At 46.3% G+C, this 14,731-nt stretch overlaps 1 protein-coding gene across 1 annotated transcript in view; it reads right to left on the bottom strand.

The window, feature by feature from the left end:
• Positions 1-13,440, bottom strand: part of SLC11A2 (solute carrier family 11 member 2) — a 319,640-nt gene extending 306,200 nt beyond the window's left edge. The window contains exon 1 of the mRNA XM_030198289.1: positions 13,261-13,440. The gene's annotated coding sequence lies outside the window, so the exon portion shown is untranslated. The remainder of the gene's footprint in view (positions 1-13,260) is intronic.
• Positions 13,441-14,731: the final 1,291 nt, after the last annotated feature.

Genomic DNA, 14,731 nt, shown 5'->3' with positions numbered 1-14,731 from the left:
GATCCGAGAAATTACAGACCGATAAGCCTGACATCAGTGCCGAGCAAAATAGGGGAAACTATTATAAAATTATGGAACACATAGACAAACATGGCTTAATGGGACAGAGACAGCATGGGTTCAGCCAAGGAAGTCTTACCAATTTGTTTCATTTCTTTGACTGCGAGAACAAATGTGGATAAAAGGTGAGCCGGTTGATACAGTGTATCTAGACTTTCAGAAAGCTTTTAACAAAGTTCCTCAGGAGACACTCTTGAGAAATTTTTTTTAAGTTATGGGCTAGGAGGCAATGTCCTTTTTTGGATTAGGAACTGGTTATTGGACAGAAAACAGTGGGTAGGGTTAAATAGCCATTTTTCTTAATGGAGGAGGGTGAATAGCGGAGTGCTGCAGGGATCTGTACTAGGACTGATGCTATTTAACATATTTATAAATGTGAGGCAATTAAATCTGCAGATGACACACATCATTCATAATTGTAAAAAACACATAATAATCCAAATTATAGTTATCCGATGCAAGGGTCCACCTTAGAAGTCAGCACCCAAGAAAAAGATCTAGGTGTAGATAATGCAGTGTGCAGTGGCAGCAAAAACCAAACATGATGCTAGGAATCATTAGGAATGGGATGGTAAATAAGACCAAGATTATTATAATGCCTCTGTATCACTCCATGGTGGTACCTCACCTTGAGCTAACCACTACTCACTTGCCCTGTCCTTTATCCTCACCTATTTATTCCCTTACCCTTAATCGTTCTGTTTACCTGTCTTATCTAGATTGTAAGCTCTTTGAGCAGGGACTGTATTTTTGTGTATGGTGTACAGCGCTGCATATGCCTTGTAGCGCTATAGAAATGATAAATAGTAGTAGTAGTAGAGTACTGTGTTCAGTTCTGGTCACCATATCTGAAAAAAAGAAAAGGTTCAAAGAAAAACCAAAATGATAAAAGGGATGGAACTCCTCTCATATGAGGAAAGGCTAAAGAAGTTAGGGCTCTTTAGCTTGGAAGAGAGACAGCTGAGGCAGGATTTGATTGAGGTCTACAAAATCCTGAGTGGTGTAGAACAGGTAAAAGTGAATTGATTTTCACTCTTTCAAAGTTACAAAGAATAGGACACTCAATTAAATTACATGGAAATACTTTTAATAGGAGGAAATATTTTTCACTCAATGAATAGTTAAACTCTGGAACTCATTGCTGGAGGATTTGATAACAGTGGTTAGCATTTCTAGGTTTAAAAAAAAAAAAAAAAAAAAAAAAAAAGATTCGTACAAGCTCCTGGAGGAAAAGTTCATAGTCTGCTATTGAGACAGGCATGGGGGAAGCCACTGCTTGCCCTGGGATTGGTAGCATGGAATGTTGCTACTATTTGGGTTTCTACCAGGTACTTGTGACCTGCTGGAAGCACAATACTGGGATACATGGATAATTGGCCTGACCCAGTATGGCTATTCTTTTGTTCTTACGAGGGTAATTCTGCATTTTGCAGTTCTGCAGAAGTGCCCCAGGAGTAAAAAATATTTTATCTGTATCTTATGTGATATCTATACAAACTGTTTTTATGTTTTGAACATTTTCTGCACTGAACAATATATTCTACCTTAAGAGGAGAAGAATGAGTAAGATCCTCTTTATGTCCTACATGTGTAACTGTGGGGTCCTATGATATGTGCTGGCTCAATTTGAAGTCTGGTATATTGCAGCGCTTGCATCATTCTCTCTTTAAGATTGTCTTGGAAACTTGCTTTTCAATAACTTTTGCTTCAGATTGGCTGGCTGTTTGTCTGAAGGCCACCATTAGGACAGCAGGAAATATCCATTTGAGTAATTCATTCTTCTGGAGTAGTAGTATTGTTGTACCATAGTGAGTTTTACTTACTTTTTATAATGGCCATCTTTAATAGCTTCTGGCACACTAAGATGAAATGAGCTATAAAAATCATGGCTGCTGATAGTGTAATTTACTTGAGGATTATAGTTTGTACTTAACATAATTGTACCCTCTTTAGGGGAACTTGATCTGCAGACAGGTATAAACATCTGTAAAGCTACCAGGATATGCCTCCCAAAAGTATTTTAGTTAAGCAGTGAAAAAAATTACAGAAAGTGCTTGCTTATAATAGCATTCTAACAGAGGCTTAAAGGAGTAATTTTGAAAGGTATTTCCACATGTAACAGTGGTTTATGCATAGAAATATATTGAAAATAAAAGTTGTTGTTGATGCCTTTTTATTGAACTTAACAAATCTTTGACAAGAGATATCCTTGCTTCATTAGATCAGTGAAGAAACAATGCAGTTACAGTGGGTTTAAATAGATCTAAGTTTTAGGTTGTCTGTAGGTGGGGCCTTTTTTCTGCAATGAACTCAAAAAGATCATGCAGCCTATCTAGTCTACCTACCCATACCATCTATTATCCATTCCTCTACCTTAGACCAGTTCATGCAACTCTAACTCGCACATATTCATTGTGGATATCCTGAAAACCTGTCTGCATCCTGAGGACTGGGTTGAGAACTAGTGCCTTAGAGGTCCTATGTACTTGTCCCAAGCTTTCTTGAATTCAAATATAGTCCTCCTCCTCCACCGGGAAGCTGCTCCACGTATTCACCACACTTTACGTGAAGTACTATTTCCTAGGTTACTCTTATGTCTTTTCATTTCACACTATGCCCCCTCACTCTGGTTTCCTTTCAACTATCCCCGATCCTCTTCAATCTTATGATGATCCCTCTGGCTAAATCCCTATCCAAAGCTGGTCTAAATCCCTTCATCTATGCAGATGACGTCACCATATTCATCCCTTTCCAATCCAACCTTGCAGAAATATCTGAAAAAATAATCACTGGCATGAACATCTTAGCCTTCTGGGCCAATGCCTTCAAAATGAAATTGAATAAAGAAAAAACCCAATGCTTAATCCTCTCATCAAGACACTCCATTCTACTCCCAACCACCCTCATCACCCCTGACATCACAATCCCAATATCTGACAATCTAAAAATCCTAGGAGTAACGTTAGACAACCTCCTAACGCTAGAAACTCACACAAAATCCATGACAAAGAAGATGTTCAACATGATGTGGGTACTGAAAAGAATAAAACCATTCCTCCCCAAAAAACCTTTCCGCAATCTGGTACAATCCACAGTACTCACCCACGCTGACTACTGCAACAGCATCTTCATTGGTTGTAAAGCCCAAATCCTGAAAAAACTCCAAACTGCCCAAAACATGGCAGCCAGACTCATTTTTGGTAAATCACGATTTGAAAGTGCAACACAACTCCGTGAAAAACTCCACTGGCTCCCTAGCAAAGAACGAATAAACTTCAAAGTCCACACATTGATCCACAAGATCCTCCACGGAGAAGGGAAAATTAGGTTCTTACCTTGGTAACTTTCTTTCCTTTAGTCATAGCAGATGAAGCCATTACGTATGGGTTGTGTCCATCAACCAGCAGGGGGAGATAGAGAGCACTCAACTTTTCACAGTGCCTCATGGCCAGCCAGCTCCACTGCCTCTTCAGTATTTGAAGCTTCCAAAGCAGTATGGCAAACCACAATGGGAATAACATGAACTTTCCTCACAGCGAACGATGGCCCCTTAACAAGGGCATGAACTCAAAAGGAGGGAATGAACACATCCTCCTGGAGGGAATAAACTCGTCCTCCTTATTGTATAACTGGAGGGGATACACGCAACCTCCTGGAGGGAATAAACTCATCCTCCAAAACATAAACTGGAGGGAATGGACTCATCCTCCTATAAGTGAACATGAATCCTGAAGACTGTTTTCCAACTTTCTCCCAAGGAAGGAACTTCAGGAAACAAGAACAGAAACTGAAACAGATTCTCAGCATACAGACAATCATACAGGGAGGGCTCATGGCTTCATCTGCTATGACTAAAGGAAAGAAAATTACCAAGGTAAGAACCTAATTTTCCCTTCCTTGTCATCAAGCAGATGAAGCCATTACGTATGGGATGTAACAAAGCAATCCCTATATAGGGTGGGAACAGGTCACACCACGCGCTAGCACTTGTGCTCCAAAACGCGCATCCCTCCTAGCAGCCACATCCAGCCTGTAATGTCGGGCAAAAGAGAGCTTAGAAGCCCATGTTGCTGCACTGCATATCTCTTGACAAGAGAGTGCTCCAGTTTCAGCCCAAGAAGAAGAAATCGCTCTGGTAGAATGCGCCTTAAAGGCTACAGGAAGAGACTGGCCGGCAAGCAGATAAGCTGAAAAGATAGTTTCTTTGAGCCAGCGGGCAATAGTGGCTTTAGACGCTGGAGACCCTCTGCGAGGACCTGATAGCAAAACAAACAGATGATCATAGATCCTGAAAGAGATAGTAACTCGCAGATACTGCAGCAGAGTCCTGCGCACATCCAACAGGTGCAACTGCCCAAAAGATTCTGGAAACTCCTCCTTATCAAAGGAGGGCAAGAAAATAGGCTGGTTTAGGTGAAATGCTGAAACCACCTTAGGCATGAAGGAAGGCACGGTCCGAACCGTGACCCCGGACTCTGAGAATTGCAGAAATGGGTCTCTACAGGACAGCGCCTGGAGCTCTGACACCCGTCTCGCCGAAGTAATGGCCACAAGAAAATCGGCCTTTAGTGTCAAATCTTTCTCCGATGCTCGCCGAAGCGGCTCAAAAGGAGAAGCCTGCAGGGCCTTCAAAACTAGCCCCAGGTTCCAAGCTGGACAGGGTGCTCTCACACGGAAGGCCGGAGCCGAAGCACCCCACTAAGAAACCGTGCCACATCTGGATGAGCAGCTAAAGACACGCCTTCAACCTTACCATGAAGGGAGGCCAACGCTGCCACTTGCACCTGCAGGGAATTATAGGCCAAGCCTATTTGTACACCATCCTGCAAAAAGTCCAGAATCGGCGAGACAGGAGCCCGCATGGGTGTGATCGCTTTTGAAGCGCACCAAAACTCAAACTGGCGCCAAATCCTGGCATAAACTACGGACGTGGAACGCTTGCGGGCCTGCAGGAGAGTGGAAATGACTGTGTTTGAATAGCCTTTGTCCCTCAATTGCGCCCTCTCAATCGCCATGCCATAAGACCAAAGCGGCAGGCGTCCTCCATGGCTACCGGGCCCTGTGACAACAGGTTCGGTACCAGAGGTAAAGGAAGGGGAGCCTCCACTAGCATCTGTCGGAGGTCCGCACACCAAGGCCTCCTGGGCCAATCCGGGGCGATGAGGACCACTTCTCCTGGGTGCAGCCGAATCCGCAGGAGCACGCACCCTATCAAGGGCCATGGAGAGAACACATATAGTAGGCCCGGAGGCCAGGGCTGAGTCAAGGCATCCAACCCTGCAGAGCGAAGATCTCCCCGTCTGCTGAAGAAGCACGGGACTTTGGCATTTGAACTTGTCGCCATAAGATCTATCACGGGCTTGCCCCATTTGGCATATATCTGCAGGAATACTTCGTCTGCTAGTTCCCATTCTGCTGGATCGATCTGATGCCTGCTTAGATAATCGGCTTGCACGTTGCTCTGACCTGCAATGTGAGCTGCCGACAGAAACTGAAGATGCAGCTCGGCCCAGTGGCAAATTTGTTCGGCCTGCGCGGCCAGTGCTCTGCACTGAGTGCCGCCTTGTCGATTTATGTAGGCCACTGCTGTCGTGTTGTCCGACATCACTCTGACAGCCAATCCTTCCAGGGTCACTTGAAAGGCCAGAAGCACCTGAAACACCGCTTTCAACTCCAGGCGGTTGATGGACCACTCCAACTCCTCGGGTGTCCATAGACCCTGGGCATGCTTCCCCTTGCAATGTGCGCCCCAGCCCTTCAAGCTGGCATCTGTCACTACTAGACACCAATCGGGGAGCACCAGCAGCATTCCTCACCGCAGCATGCTGTCTGAGAGCCACCACTCCATGCTGAGTCGGGCCGCAGGGAGCCAAGAAAGTCTGCATTGATAATCCTGATAAACTGGAGACCATCTCTGAAGTAGGGAATACTGTAGAGGTCTCAGGTGCGCTCTCGCCCAGGGCACCACTTCCAATGTGGCTGTCATCGATCCCAGCAGCTGGACAATGTCCCAAGCTCGCAGGCGGGGCATCCTCAGGAGCAGACGGACCTGATTCTGAAGCTTGCACCGCCTTAGCTCGGGTAGGTATACATAGCCCGAGTCTGTGTCGAACCTGGCCCCCAAATATTCTAGAGATTGCGAGGGGGTCAGGTGACTTTTGGCCATATTGACGACCCAGCCTACAGATTGAAGGACTGAGACCACTCTGGCTGTAGCTTCATAGCTCTCTGTTACAGAGTCTGCTCTGATGAGCCAGTCGTCTAGGTATGGGTGAAGCCTGATACCTTCTCGCCTGAGCAAAGCAGCTACTACCACCATTACCTTCGAAAAGGTTCGGGGAGCTGTGGCAAGGCCAAAAGGCAAGGCCCGGAACTGGAAATGTTTTCCCAACACCTCAAAAACTTCTGGTGCGGAGGCCAAATTGGTATATGCAAGTAAGCTTCTTTCAGGTCTAGAGATGTGAGAAACTCTTCTGGCTGTACCGCAGCAATGACGGAGCGCAGGGTTTCCACGTGGAAATGCCGCACTCTCAGGGACTTGTTTAATTCTTTTAAGTCCAGAATAGGGCGAAAAGACCCACCTTTTTGCGGCACCACAAAGTAGATGGAGTATCGGCCGTAGCCGTGTTCGGCGGGAGGTACCGGGGACACGGCCCCTAACTGAATCAGACCTTGCAAAGTCTCCTCTACCGCCGCCTGTTTGGCGGCAGAACCGCATCGGGACTCCACAAACACGTCTCTTACTGGGGCGTTGAATTCTATTCTTTAGCCATCTCTGATCAGGTCCAGAACCCACTGATCTGAGGAAATATTGGCCCACTCCTCGGCAAAGAGGGAAAGACGTCCTCCGATGACAGGAAGCGAGGAGGAGGCCGGCACACCATCATTGAGAGGGTCGCCCCTGAACTCCAGGCTTAGAGCCGGTGGCTGCAGAACGCTTGTCCGAGCGAAAGGAGTTCCTCTGCTAAAAAAACGGGCACGAGAAGTGAACCCAGCAGAACGCCCCGGGCAGTACCTTCTAGCTTCACAGAAGTGAGGTCTATAAGAGGAGTGGACCACCTGGCCCTTGGAGGAAGGCCTCGGCCTATCTTCGGGCAAGCGCTGGGGTTTAGGATCTCCCAGGCCTTTAACAATTTTTTTTCAAACTCCTCACCAAATACGAGAAGGCCTTGAAAGGGCAACTTCACCAACCTTTGCTTAGAGGCCATGTCCGCTGCCCAATGTCGTAGCCAAATAAGACGGCGAGCCGCCACTGCTACTGCCATTTGTTTAGCCGAAGCTCTGACAATATCATAAAGGGCATTAGCCAAAAAGGACAAGGCCGACTCCAGCCGCGGAGCCACATCCGAGAAGGGCTCCGCTCCCTCCGGGCTGTTCCACTGCCTGTTGCAACCACGCCAGGCAGGCTCTAGCAGCATAACAACTGCATGCAGACGCCCGAACAGTAAGACCTGCACTTTCAAAGGACCGTTTAAGTGCTGCTTCCAGCCTACGGTCCTGTATATCCTTCAGGGCAACTCCTCCTTCCACAGGGAGGGTAGTTCTCTTTGTCACCGCAGTGACTAGGGCATCTACTTTAGGCATTGCAAAGCGAGCCAAATGCTCCTCACGCAGAGGGTATAATTGCCCCATAGCCCTGGAAACTTTCAAAGGTCCCTCGGGGTCAGCCCACTGAGCGGAAATAAGCTCTTGGATGGAGTCATGCAAAGGAAAGGCTCGAGCAGGCTTTTTGGTACTAGCCATCCTAGGATTCACAGAGGAGGCCGTGCCACTGTCAGGCTCTTCAATAGAAAGGACCTGTAGGGCATCTGAAATAAGCGTTGGCAGCTCATCACTGTGGAAAATCCTCACCGCGGAGGGATCATCCAGATCCTGTGGTAATTCTGCACCTGACTCTGGCTCCTCAGACCACGAAGGCCTGCCAGAACTCTCCGAATCCTCACAGCCCGACCATTGGGGGGGGGGGGGGGGGGGGAAGGAGGTGCACCACAATCTGAAGGGGAATTAGCCCTTCTACGCTTTTCTTTATGCCAATTATCAGGGAAAATAGCCTCAGCGGCCAGTCCCAGGCCAGAATCCACCGGGGGGACAATAGAAGGGGCCTCAGACGACCCTTGAGGGAGAGCTCTTTTCAGCATGCTTGCTTTATGCAATAACAACACAAAATCAGGGGAGAAAAACTCGCCCTGGGCACCTAGATCCCGTCCGGGGCTAGCCGCTCCCTGAATAGCCTCAATTCGAGGTCCCCCCCCCCACCGGGCTCAGGGCTCTCCGTCTCTACGGAGGCCGCGCCATGCGGAGAATTCAAAATGGCGTCCGCTGCCAGCTCTGAGCGGGAAGAATCATCGCTCGCCATGCTCGGGCCGGCTCTTACACCTGTACAGCACGATTTACAGAGCCCCGCTGCTGATTTGCGCTTGCCACACCGGGAACAGCGCTTTACATTCTCTGCAGCCATCGCCGAAAACGGCGGGAAAATTCAAAATGTCGGTTTCGCGGCAAAAACGCCCCAATCGCGGGCCCATCCCAGAGGAGTTAGAAAACATCTTACCTCACCGGACCGAGTATCACAGCTCCGGTCCCATAGAAGAATCAAAGGAAAACCTCTGTTCCATTTTTTTTTTTTTTTTTAACGCTGTGAGGAAAGCAGAGGTAATAAGAACTCCGGAGGCTCAGATGAGTGGGAAAGGCAGGGAAAGGCGAACCAATGTGCCTGCATCCACTGAGTGGGAAAGGACAGGGAAAAGCAAGCTAATATGTCCACATCCACGGGGGCATGGGTAAGGCAGGGAAAGGGCTAATCTATGTGCCTTCAAAGTGAAGCTGCTATAGCCTCTAACACCCCAGCTAACAACTGGCAAGCCAGGAGCCACCCCAGGCAGATTTTTGATGGAGCTCGAAGAAGCTGCAGCCACCCTGCTTGGGGAGATAGAGAATACTGAAGAGGCAGTGGAGCTGGCTGGCCATGAGGCACTGTGAAAAGTTGAGTGCTCTCTATCTCCCCCTGCTGGTTGATGGACACAACCCATACGTAATGGCTTCATCTGCTTGATGACAAGGAAATTGAAGTTAAGGTGACTGCACATGACCACATATAGTAAACCTCTGAAGTTCTCTCTATGTCCACCTGCTGGTAGAGGGACACAATCCACAAGTCTCTGGATTGATCTGTGGGACACTACGGAAGAGAGAATAAAATAAAATATGCCCCTTTGGAAACACAGCCGAGTCCACAGTTTCTAATGGGGTGGATAAACCAGAGAACCTGTACCCTTCAGGCAGAAAGGCCAGCCACCTTCCTGAATAAAACTAATTTGATATAAACAGTGCACACAGAGCAAAAGCCACTTGGCCACCACAGAGAGTGCAGGATTACCATGGAGACTGAGAAACCTGAGAGGAGTACACTATCCTCAAAATGTAACTTTTCTAACAGAAACATGGAGTCAACAGCCCTAAGCCTAACTAAACAATCTGTACTGCCATGCTCTGAGAACGGGAAAGAGTGAAAAATCTAGAGTTGGATCCCTAATCCTGATCCCTTTCTCCCCTTCATTAATGATGTACACACACACTGAACCTCCTCAAGAAGGGTCCAGAAATATTCTTAGTACAACTATAAGAGGGTACACCCAAACCACAAATCACTTAGCAAGGCACAGGAATGTCCACCAGAAAACTTTCACATAGTCAGTACTTTCCAAGCTGCAGCTTAAGGCTCTCACTGCCACAGAACAGCCGACGGGTCTACTGGGCCTCCAACCTCGCCCTTGGGAAGCTGCGAGAGACTCAAAGCTGTGGGAGACCTGAAGACTCCCACAGGAGTCTGCAAACTGCCCCAGGCCTCCTTCTTGGAAGCCCTTAAATATGAAGAAGCTGGGAGCAATCCACCCCAGTACCATCTTCTGAAAAGCCTCCGCATAAAACTGACAGAATCGCAGGCAAATCAGGCCCCAAGGGAGCGCCGGCACTTCAACCTTGCAATGTGGCGTCGGCAGGAAAGATGGTGCGCACCCAAAAAACAGCTACCTTGCAACCGCTAAAATGAGCCGGGAAGGAGAACAATGCTCCCCGGAGTCGGGGCTGTTCAGTGGAGCTCCGGCACAGGAAACAGCAGCAGCCCATCGGCTCCCAAAACGGGAGCTGCTTTTGCTCTCCCCCACCAGCGCAGGTAGGGTAATGACTACTCACTCTCTCAGGAATCGCTGTCACATGCCAAGTCGGTCCTCACACCCCTCAGCCGGTACTGCAAACTGACATCAGCTCGCTACGCTGGACGAATCAATGAGGAATTTTTTGGGGGGTTTTTGTTTTTAAACAGTACTCAAACAGCTTCTTCTTTTTTTTTTTTTTTTAAAGGCAGGAGAGGATGCCTGAGCAAAAGAAACCTCAGACTCTTTTTAAAGTCAGGAGAAGTGAGAACCACAAACCCTGGGCAGGCAGAGAGAAGGATGTGATGGGGGAGGAAGGGAGAGACTTGGCACCACCAGGTGTGCACCCAGGATCGGGACACCTCAGACCACAGAAGCTCGAGTAGACCCAGGGGACCAGGTCAGGAGCCAATCAATCCAGAGTTGCACGGTTATGACCATCCACCTGGTAGATAGAGAGAATACTGAAGATGAGGTGGCTGCACATGACCACATCTAATAAACCTCTGAAGTTCTCTCTATCCCCACCTGCTGGTATTATTTATTTTTATTAGTTACATTTCTACCCCACATTTTCACACCTATTTTTTTTGTTACATTTGTACCCCGTGCTTGCCCACTCATGGCAGGCTCAATGCGGCTTACATGGGGCAATGGAGGGTTAAGTGACTTGCCCAGAGTCACAAGGAGCTGCCTGTGCCTGAAGTGGAAATTGAACTCAGTTCCTCAGGACCGAAGTCCACCACCCTAACCACTAAGCCACTCCTCCACTCCTTAATGTGGCTTACATAGTACCGTAAAGGCGTTAAGTACATAAGTACATAAGTAATGCCATACTGGGAAAAGACCAAGGGTCCATCGAGCCCAGCATCTTGTCCACGACAGCGGCCAATCCAGGCCAAGGGCACCTGGCAAGCTTCCCAAATGTACAAACATTCTATACATGTTATTCCTGGGATTCGCCAAGTCCGGTAGAGAACAAGTACAAGGTTGTATTGTGATCGAATAAGGCCGGTGTGTTTCAGTCAGTCACCAAGAAGGTTGTGGATAGGGAAGGTTGTATATTGTCCAGTACGATCATTGGTTATGCTGTGTTGCCGGTATGGGTGTTTACGTTGGATCGGTAAGGTAAGCCGTCTTGAACAGGTTGGTTTTTAGTGATTTCCTGAAATTTAGGTGATCGTGGATTGTTTTCACAGCTTTTGGGAGGGCGTTCCATTCGCGCTTATATAGGAGAAGCTAGATGCATAGGTTGTTTTGTATTTCAGTCCTTTGCAATTTGGGTAATGGAGGTTTAGGTACGTTCGTGATGATCCGGTGCTGTTTCTGGGAGGCAGATCTATAAGGTCTATCATGTATCCTGGGACAACGCCGTAGATGATTTTGTGGACCTGGTTAGTTCAAGCTCTTGTGCACACCTTGCGTATAAATACTTTAGTTTGAAAAATAAAGCAGGCAGCCCTTTAAGTAATATGTTTTGAGCTGACCTTTAACAGATGGGTCCAGAGGGGCAACAGGTTTCTCTGTACAGATACTCATACCTAGTTACTATAGGACTCCTCAATTACCCTAAGTCTAACATTGATATTTGGTAAAACACGATTCAAAAGTGCCAAACCCCTCAGAGAAAAGCTGCACTGGCTCCCAATCAAAGAACGGATCTTCAAAATCTGCACCTGCTGGTAGAGGGACATAACCCACAAGTCTCTGGATTGATCTGTGGGACGCTATGGAATTGTTATGATATAAGTTGTTTGAAAGCTATTACTTGTTGCAGCAGGGGCAGAAAACCTGAGCAAACGGGAGAGAAAAATATGAGCAACTTGAGATGGAAATTTATCCAGCTGTACCATCGGAACTTCACAGATGTGTTGTGAGTTGACAATTATCAGACTGGCAGGTGTTTGACCCCCTTGGACTCCTGTAGGATGGTGGAGAAGTCACTGGAGGAAGACCTGTAAACACTGTGCAGGTCCCAGCAGTGCTGAAAGTTAGCCACACCGAATTAGTGGACAACTTTGATCCTCACTGCAGACATTAAGAGAGCAGAAGACTATTTGGAACAGTGCATGTGTACTGGTTTCAGGTGTGAATATTCTCAAACAAAACTGTGGCCATGCTTTGATCCCAATAATCTGACTTATGTTCCCTTATTATGGAAACAGATGGCAAGGAGGAATAAACTCCCAAGTGCTGATGTAAATGTTGCACTGTCCTCGTCCTAGGGCCAGACGTAATCATCTTTTTGTCTTGCCTGCCCATGCACCATCCTACCCTCCCCCTAAAACCTCCCTGGTTGCTGAAGCATGAACCAAAAAACTGACATAAAGTCATGCCCCTGAAGCTAAGTCTTGCCTGCCTATGACCTAGGCCTTGGAGACACTTCACTTGTGTAACTTTACACTACTTTCAAGCTAATTTCTGCTCAGTTTAATAGTTACAATTCGGTTTTCATTTTGTACTAGGAGACCACACAGGTAAGTTATAAAGCATCATAATGTGTTAATATGCCATCATTTCACATGACTTTCAATATCTAATGATGTAAACTAGCAACTATTATAATCCAATATTCCAAGCATCTTCAGTTCACCTACAAAGGGAAAACAAACGTCAGCTGACCCATTGTCCAGTGTGCTCAGTTATTCCTGTTTACACTTTGGAACAGAATAACAGGCAAGTATCTAGTCAAAAATCATTCCAGAAAAGTAAATCTACTCATCGCCTACTCCTGAGCAATCATCAGGATTGCACCACACAGCAAGAACACAACCCGTACTCTGTACACTAATTACGAACTAAACAGGCCCTAACAACACTGAACACATTCTAAAGCAATGAGCTGAGAAGGTAAGAAGCGAGGGGTCAGGCAGAGATGAATGCGCCTCATTTCTATGAGGGGGGGGAGGGAGAAGATGCCTTTTTTTGAGGATTAATGGGCTGCCCGAGCCAAGGTCCTCCTTCTCGGCCACTAGAAACAGGGACACAGCACTAGGAGAGAGACTATCGCAAGGACTGACTGAAAGGATTTAAAAAAAAAACACGTTACCTTCACGAGTGAGCCTTCTTTCTCTGGTGACTCAGACCAACCGCGAGCCACCCGTTACCATGGCTCCCCTGTCCAGCTACTTCCCAACACCCGGCCTGAGCTGCCGCTCCAGCACCTGCAAAGACCCTCGCGTTCCGTAACGCGGCCCCGGTCCTCTCATTGGCTGCTCCTGGAGCGTCACTGTGGGAATGTTCCCTCCCTCAGTACCTCCTTGAGTCAATCGGTAAGTTGATCCCAAGGAGGTTTGATTGAGAACAGGGTCGGTATGACATCAAAAGATTGAAGCCACTTAGGATAGCTATGTTTCCATTTTCCCGCGCAGCCGTCGTTCTGCATACACTTAAAACAAAGCAAACAAATCTATGAGCTGCTGCATCCCCTCTGTCGTTGTTTATTGTTGGTAGCATTTTATTTTACATTTTATTTTATCTCACTTATATTTTCAAACATGCCAGCTTGTGCAGCATACGGATGTACATATAATAACGGAATAACGTTTCATAGGTGGAGTAGTAATTTGTTATAAATCGTAATCAGTGTCATTTGGAGGGGACACCCTAGCATGTCTTATATTCGTACAGAGATTTTTTTTTCTCTCCAGGTAAAGGGCCACTAAAATAAATGAGAATCAGGTGCTCATTCACAGTATCTATTTATTTATTTATGGCAGTTATATCCCACATTAAACATGAACTAGGTTGAAACCTGGGAACATTTTAAAAAATGTCTTCTCCATAGATCAAAAGAGAAAGATGGTTTGTAGGAACTTGCTTCTTTGTTTTGTGGAATGCAGTGGCATACTATAAAAATGCACTTACTATTGTTTATTACTACTATTTAAAATAAAGATATTAAATAATGAGAGCAGAGCTACCTTCATGCAGAAGTCCAGAGTCAGTCTAAATGTGACAACATCTTCCAGTTCTGTGATATATACTTTATTTCTTCTTCAAGTCAGTTTTCGTAACAGCATTTTCTCAGTTATTATCCAAATGCAAACACAATTATAATGTTAATTAAGTTTTGGATGTTACTGAATTCTATTATTCTGTATCTCTGTTTATTTCCAGTTTTGGTACAGTAGACAATAGAAATCAAACAAAAAAAATATGGAAAAGAAACTACAAGCTGGACAATTACATAGGTAAAATCACAACTTTCCAACAAACAAAAAAGAATTCTGTACAATCTTACCCCACCAGAAACAGCAGCCATAAGAACTCTACAAACTAATGAATGCATTATCATCAAACCCGCAGACAAAGGAGGCGCAGTGGTAATTATGAACACACAAAAATACATTGAAGAGGAGCACAGACAGCTCTCAGACAATAAATACTACAGGAAACTAACTGAGGACCCCACACAGGATTATTCAAAGCAGCTAAAAGACCTTATCAGAACATTTCCTAAACAAGTACTACTACTACTACTTAACATTTCTAGAGCGCTACTAGGGTTACGCAGCGCT

The sequence above is a fragment of the Microcaecilia unicolor genome, chromosome 3 (genome assembly GCF_901765095.1).
Source record: "Microcaecilia unicolor chromosome 3, aMicUni1.1, whole genome shotgun sequence".
NCBI lineage: Eukaryota > Metazoa > Chordata > Amphibia > Gymnophiona > Siphonopidae > Microcaecilia > Microcaecilia unicolor.
The sequence above is the reverse complement of the archived record's forward strand: the minus strand, read 5'-3'. Positions and strand labels throughout refer to the sequence as shown.